This window comes from Mycteria americana, chromosome 5 (assembly GCF_035582795.1).
Source record: "Mycteria americana isolate JAX WOST 10 ecotype Jacksonville Zoo and Gardens chromosome 5, USCA_MyAme_1.0, whole genome shotgun sequence".
In the NCBI taxonomy this organism is placed as follows: domain Eukaryota; kingdom Metazoa; phylum Chordata; class Aves; order Ciconiiformes; family Ciconiidae; genus Mycteria; species Mycteria americana.
Window position 1 is genome coordinate 6,168,818 of NC_134369.1, and position 7,432 is coordinate 6,176,249.

The window sequence follows — 7,432 nt, forward strand, 5'->3', positions numbered from 1 at the left end:
TTGTACTTTTTTCCCCCTGAGGTACAGAAGTTAGGGATCAGTCCTGTAAAGACACAAAACCTTTTTGTTTCTACAATATAAACTCCATTTTGATGCCAGGACAACACAGAAAATATTACAAAGAGCTATAAAACATACTTGTAAAGTATTACATAATGGAAAAAACCATACATTCAATAATGGAATACAAAGAAACCTTTATAAGTTTCTACCAAGAGAACTTTCATATTTACGGTTTGTGTCATCAGAGCATTTTATGTAAATCATAGCTTTCAGACACTTGATGTTCTATTCTTCCAAAAACTGTATAACATTTTCTTCTTTCAAATGCAGCCTATATAGTAAGGCTAGGAATCAAATTAGTCTATAACTGTAGACTGTGTAACATATTTTTCTTTTCTTAGACTGATTTTTAGATCATTATCTTATTCACCTTTTAAATATTGATTTAAATGAAGAATAAAACTGGACAAGGTAAATAACATAATTTGACAGCTGCTTCTTCACAAAGGTATGGAAGAAAGAAAAACATGTTAGTAGTGTATGAGTATTTTCAGTTTATTCATTATTTAAAATATGTTTAAGAATTTTACACCAGTATCCTACTTCTGGGGACGAAAGACTCCTCTTTTCTTAAGAAATAAATTAAAAAATTGTCCATTTTTCTGGATAGAAATTAATGTCATTTTAAATTAGGGGCAGTTTGAGCTGTCTATGCAGTTTTAATAAGAATCCACCAGATGGCATAGGAAAAAGGAACCTCATTAATAGAACTTTGTGAATGGTGGTATTTTTGGCTTGCTGGCTTATTTAGTCAAAAAGTCTTGGTTTGATGCAAAAATTTTCTTCCTTGTGATATTAAAATGCTTAAAAATCAATTAAGCATTTTCTCCATTCCTGCGTATTTCTAAGAGGCAAAAGCGGGGTGGGGGGATTAGAAAAGAAAATAAAATATAAAATAAGTAGTGTCCCAAAATCTATTTCTCTTCCTTTGTCCTTTTTCAAAATGTCTTTTTTTTTTTCCCTTGCTATAATAATTTAAAGGAATTTCTCATCACCAACATAATCCTGACCAAACACAGCATTTAAGCGCATTCCTAGCTTTAAGTACTGAGGGCCTCCAGTGTGAAGCTTATGGTTAAGAGCACTGTTGAACTGTGGACCCAAATGATAAATTCTTTAGACTGGGAAGCCGGTAAATATTCTCTTAGGTTTAAGTCATAGATAGATGATGGTCAGAAAAGGACCATGGCAGGCTCTGCACGCTCATTAACACTTGAGATTATTGTATTAACTTCAAGACAGATGTAGAGTATTAATATTGAACTGGCATCCTTCCAATGTAACTATGGAAAAGTCTTAACAAAATTCTGTCTAGAAACACCCCTATTGATCTTCCATCACCGTATTCAGTGAGTTCAGGAAGAAGTGCAAGTGAATAAAATTCCTACTCTTTTTTTTTTCTTCACTTTTAATAACTCTCTTAACAAGTTGGTTTTGTTTTTTTTTGTTTTGGCTGGAGCTAAGAAAGGCTTATGAAATGGAATTGCAGTGAGCTAAATAAGTACAGTACCCTGAGGAAGATATTAATTTTTAACATATTAATTTATCCCTATAGAAGTCAAATTTAATTGTTTCCAAGTTCACTTTACATCATTTTTATTGAAGCTAAAATGGGGTCAAGATTTAAATGAATCACTTCAGGTTCATCTGTAATTAACCCAGAATACTATACTTATGACCACATCGTGGAGTCATTACTCAAAGCTTGATCTCCCTAACCCTAAAGTCAAGCAAGAACTCCTGTTGAGTTTACACGAAATACTATCGAATGTCAATGCTTAGACAAAATTACTTTGAATTCAGTGGGACATTATTGGCCATTCAGGCCATGTCTACATTAGCAACTCAAGAAGTAAAATAGGAGAACATCTGAAGAGCAAAACAGTTAGTGCTGCTGACTCAAAATCAACTAACTATATTTTGGGACTTTTCTGCAGAGCAGCTCTATCTTGTTTCTGTGCGCTTCGGGGCTTTTGGCAGCTAGAGTGCATTAATGAGCTTCTATGGTACATCTTCCACTTAAGTTTAATTTTCAGTGAGATTCAAGATGCCTCTAAAGTGAACAAACACTCGGTAAGTGGTAGCAAACAAAAGATTTGCTTCAGAAGTGCACTCTAGACCTGAACTAAAATGCTAGTGTGAACGCACCCTCCATCATTTCAGAGGACATTTAGTTTGAATAATAAGGACCGACAGATTTTTCTACTTATTTGCCTTTCAGTGATTTTCAAACTTTCCAAAAGAAAATGAGAAATACCCACAGGCATGTTCTCTCTCTCCTCTGACTTCTTGTGAATATTTTTATGATTTGAAATTTGATGAAATAACAATTTCATACAGTTTCATCCCACAGATCTTTGCCTAAATTTTAAATAAGAAAGGTCAACAATTTCCAGGCTTTTTCATATTCTCTTGTTCTATTTACCTCAGAAGGAGACATAAATTACAATTAAGGAACTTAGATGGAAATCTCAATGCACTTTCCCGTTTGCTCATCTTTGATTCAATATAAAAAGTCATAGTCATCTTTTCTGAAGAAATATATTCCCAAGTTTTGACCACCCTCAAGGTGGAAAATTTGTTTTCCCTATGCTTAATCAATATTTCCCATGTTCCAGCTTATGCCCATTTCCTCTCATCCTCTCCATATCTACATTTGAGAAGAATCCATCTTCTTTAAATCCTCCTATTACATAGCTGCAGACAGCAGTGAGATTTCCCCCCACCCTCAATCATCCCTTTCTCGGGCTGAGCGAGCCCAGCACTCTCACCTCTCCCCATACACCATGTGCTCCAGACCCTCCACCTTCTTGGTGACCCTCTGCTGGACTCAATCCAGTATGCCAACGTCTTTCTTGTATTGGGGAGCCCAAAACTGGACACGGAGCTCCAGGTTGCGGTCGTCTCAGTTCCAAAAACATTGCCTTTGCTTAAGGTGCTATAAGGCGTATAGAAAAAGTCTGAGGTGAGCCATGTGCACTTTCAGTCTGATGACATCTCTGCACTAGGTATTCCAGGTGATTAGAGCAGTCAGTGAGAATTTGTTTGTGAGCTTAAGCAGGCAGGAGCAACTAGAGATTGCTTCTTCAAGTTTTGCTGAGGTCTCTTCTCCCCCTGCTCCAGGCAGCTCCACCAGCTTTTGTGAAACTATCAAGGAGCAGATCTTGCTGTGATATTATCAAGCCTTTTACTTTTATAAAGAAGATGGACCTTGGCTGAACGTGAAAGTTACAAGATGAACAAAACCTAAAGAAAATTACAACTTTAAGAAGTCATCAGACAAAGGCTATATTACGTAGATGATTTCTGAGTCTGAAATAAGTCTGTAGGTTCAAACAGGACACTCATGGATTTTGCACTTCAAGTTTTGTATAGCTGTGAGGACTTTCAATTGACATAAAGTATTATTTTTTGATTGTATTTAGTAAGTATCAACAAACCCAACAGCAAGTGTGGATGAGTCACACAGCATGTGTGTGTGTGTGTGTATATATATATATATATATATATATATAACAGTCTCTGCCCCTGACTTCTTAAAACGTAAATTACCAAAGAAGATGGCAGGCAGAAGAGGTGAGTGGAGTGCATTGCAGGGTCAATGCCAAACTCTGGAAATTAACCTGGTTTTGTGGTGTTTATCCAAAAGCCAATATGTGTACATTATACTGGCTTCAATTAAAGCATGTTCTCTACATGTTGGAGAATCTTCCTCCTACTCTTACCTTAACTCTATCAGGGGTGGAGTGACAGGATGAAATCAAAAAGCCTACTCAGTTCTGTTAAGCACATAACAGCATAACGGCTGTTGCTGTGTTGTGAACTCTTTTAGATAAAACCCCAAATTTAGGGTGTCTTTTGGTCCTTAAAGCAGGAGAACACGTAGCAAGATAAACTCACAACAGGAAAACAGGCCCACCGCAATAACAGGTAATCCTGTCATCTGAATGCTTATATTACAGCACATACCAAGTAGGAGAATTGTCTTCTATTATTTTTTGATTGTTAGTTTCAGGTAGAAAAAAGTGTCATAAAATAATCAGGACACTGAAAATTTTATTTTACTATACAAGTAAATTGTAAAGAATTATTACCAGGTGTTCCACCAGATAAATGTATACATTCATTCTCTTTTCAAACAACAGGAGTTGTGCAAGTGTACCTTATAGAATAATATCACTCTTTCTTCATCAGCAACACCTGAGGAAGGCGACAGCCCATACAGACAGATAAAAACATAGGTTTAGATAAAAAAGATAATGTGCTGCAGTCAAAAGGATACATCTTTCAGATCAAGCCAGACTTGCACATGTCCCTATTGTGTTGACCAATTTTTTTAGATTTTCAACTTTTCCTCCCAATTCTGGAAGGGATAAAAATATAAAATATTGGAAATCTGCTGGAATGAGAAAATAACTTTCTTGTATGTGGCTATCCGTGCAGCAGATTTCAAACTGAGACTGACTGCTGAATGTGTCAGAATCAACTTTCTGCTTTGACTAGTCTAAAGATAGGTAAAAGAATTGAAACATGGGTTTGTACTCTGGGAATTCATTACAGTTCAGCCATGCCTAAAGTAGTGGGTTTGGTTTTAACCAAACATAATAATGGAGAAAGCTGCTGATTATACAAGCAGGATTCTGTTCCTGATCACAGACAGAAAGCTCATGACATTCAGAATTGTTGGTCCTAAATTTAAAGTTGTTGACAATAGCAAACAAAAAACCCCGGTGTCTACACTTTGATTCTTAGTTCTCAGTTCTTATTTATGACAGTTCAAATTTTTGCATCATAGGATCATTTTTTGTTGTTTTCTTCAGGCACCTTTCCCAAAAACTCATCAGAAAGTTAAATCTTTTTCACTGATAGAATGCTTCAATAAATTAAAAATTGGCCTGTTCCATTATTAACAACTTTTTAATGGCACAAATCCCATAATTCAACATCATTCATCTGTAAAGAGAAATGCAGCATGTTGAAAGTCAACATGACAAATAAATCTTTGTTTTCAGTTTCTAGCAAATAAGAGCAATGAAAGAACAATGTACTGTGGCACCAAGAATAGTCTTTGGTTTAGCTGTCCATCTCCCAACAGTTCTTAAAGCATCAAATGGATTTATTCCCTGTTGCGTGACTAATAGTCAGCTCCTACAGAGCGACTTCATGTTCTAGGACAAATCTATATTTATTTATCTCGCTCCAACTGAAAAATACACTAAGAACTTCCTTTTTTACCTATTTCTACCTACCACCACCAGAGAAAACTGAGCTTCTCCTACTGAGATGATTTTTGCTGATGCAACAGAGTGACTCATGCTTGGATTTGGCTCATAATTACGATAACAAACATCCTAAATTTTTATTCAAAATCATTACATAAATAATTGGGATAGATTCTAATTTTGCTAAAGAAAAACGATAAGTTCATACTGAACTGATTCTGATACTGATCCTCAGGAAAAAAAAAATGGTTTTAGTCTTAATATGCCATTTAACAAAGATATTGGGCCAAATACTGCTTTCCTTTTACATTGCCATTTTCTATAATTTTGGTAAAAACAGAATGCTTCCCATCTTAATTTTAAAATGCAGTTATAAGAAAACTAGGCAAATTGTTTCAAAAGTTAATATCCGTCATTAAAAGAAGGTTGCACTTATTTTTTTCGTCTTAATTAGTTTAGTATTCACATCAAATGTTGGGTCATAGTACATCTTTTTTTTTTAATTTGAAGAGATATTTTCAGAAGTCTCTGCTCCAAGTAGTTAACTGTGAATATCTGTGGACAACTGTGCTTGCTTCATTTCTTATGTAAACATGTTTCTTGGGTCTTTCACTTCAAGGGATAATGTCCTGAAGTATAGTCATTTCTGTAGTTCTTTTCAACTCTTTCCAGTGCATCCAGTTCAGTTCAGACAGAGTTCATATCTGAGGCTAGTTTGTCAAAGCATGCTATTTCTTTTTCTTTATTTCTACAGTAAGTCCTGGCTTCAGGAACTGATGGCAGGTTGAAGGTACCTCACTGCCGTAAGTCTGTATGACTAGGTACATTAAGCCTATTGTTTATACTGAAAAAATGGTGAACCTCTGTGTGGCTACAATCACAATAGTTTTGCACTAGTTTCAGTATATTAAAAACAATTCAAGCAGAGTTAAGAAAATAAATGTCTTTTTCATTATGTGACATTGATTTTTATTCTGTGAGGTTTTGGGAAATTTTTAAGAACGCTGTTTTAGGGGAATATTTCATCTGTTATATTGTCTGATTTCCTCTGTCATCAGACACTTGCTGAGTACCAGGGCACTTGCAAATCACATTTATAATTTTCTAATTCTGTGTTTCTTTTTCTTTCAGTCTTTTATGACCAGTAGTTATCAGCATGTGCTTACTAAAGTGTCCTCAGGATTTGTTTCTTTTCCCTATAAAGAAGGCAAAACTTCAGTTTGAAGAATAACTTAACTATCTTGTAAATGAATGACTTTTGTTTCCTTAAATAGCACCTTAATTTTAGCTTTATTCTAGTTTAAATGATTTTCACAGTATTAGTATTTTCAGCTTTCTACTGCAGCTGTTAACAGCCTTTCTTTTCTGAGGTTTTCCTGTGTAATATTGCAATCGTATTTGTAAACTATTTGTATTCTTATAGAAAGGGTGTTCTGAATATTTAGTTACAAATATGTGAAAACTTCGCCAGAAATAGTTCACAGGGGTACAGGAAACTTTGAACATGAAAAATGTGCACATACAGGAAACATTACAAGCACTTTCAAGATTTCTCCAAGATCTGTTGCTGCTTTGCAACTTAAAGAAGAAAGTAGGGGTATCAGTGGATCTGGAGACCTGAGCACGTTTCAGAGAGCTTTAGCACCAGAGCATCGTGTATTTTCATTGCTAACATTCGTATACTTTGTAGTTTGTATATGGACGTTCTACAATGTATCATGCATAGCTGCTTACTTTAAGAAATGCCATGTTATCAAGAGCACATTTTGGTTACACGCTATAAAGTTGGTTAATATGCTACTTTTCCTGAAGTCTATAGTAAAGCTACCACTGACTTCACAAGACCACTTTTCTTCTTTCTTTGGACTGCAAAGCTTAGCGCAGTCAGGAGCATTAGGACACAGCAGCAGAGGCTTGTGCTTTTGTAATGTTCTTTTTACAGGAGTAGAGATCTTCTGTGCATCCCTACAGTGTTTTGATGGTTGGGTTTGTTTTCACTGTGGTCAGTGACAGGACTCGGTTCATGTCAAAAGTAGTAAGAATTATTGTTTGCATTTAGTAACAATAGTTTTGATTTATTACTAAAAAAAGAGCTCTGTGGCCACCTGTGTCACCATAGCTGTTATTAACTACTGTGAAAAAACCCA

At 35.4% G+C, this 7,432-nt stretch overlaps 1 long non-coding RNA gene across 1 annotated transcript in view; it reads left to right on the forward strand.

Moving 5' to 3' along the window:
* The window catches only part of LOC142409665 (uncharacterized), a 63,250-nt gene extending 56,789 nt beyond the window's left edge, over window positions 1-6,461 (forward strand). Inside the window, exons 2-3 of the long non-coding RNA XR_012775731.1 lie at window positions 6,040-6,088; window positions 6,417-6,461. This is a non-coding gene — a long non-coding RNA (uncharacterized LOC142409665). The remainder of the gene's footprint in view (window positions 1-6,039; window positions 6,089-6,416) is intronic.
* The last annotated feature ends 971 nt before the right edge of the window (window positions 6,462-7,432 follow it).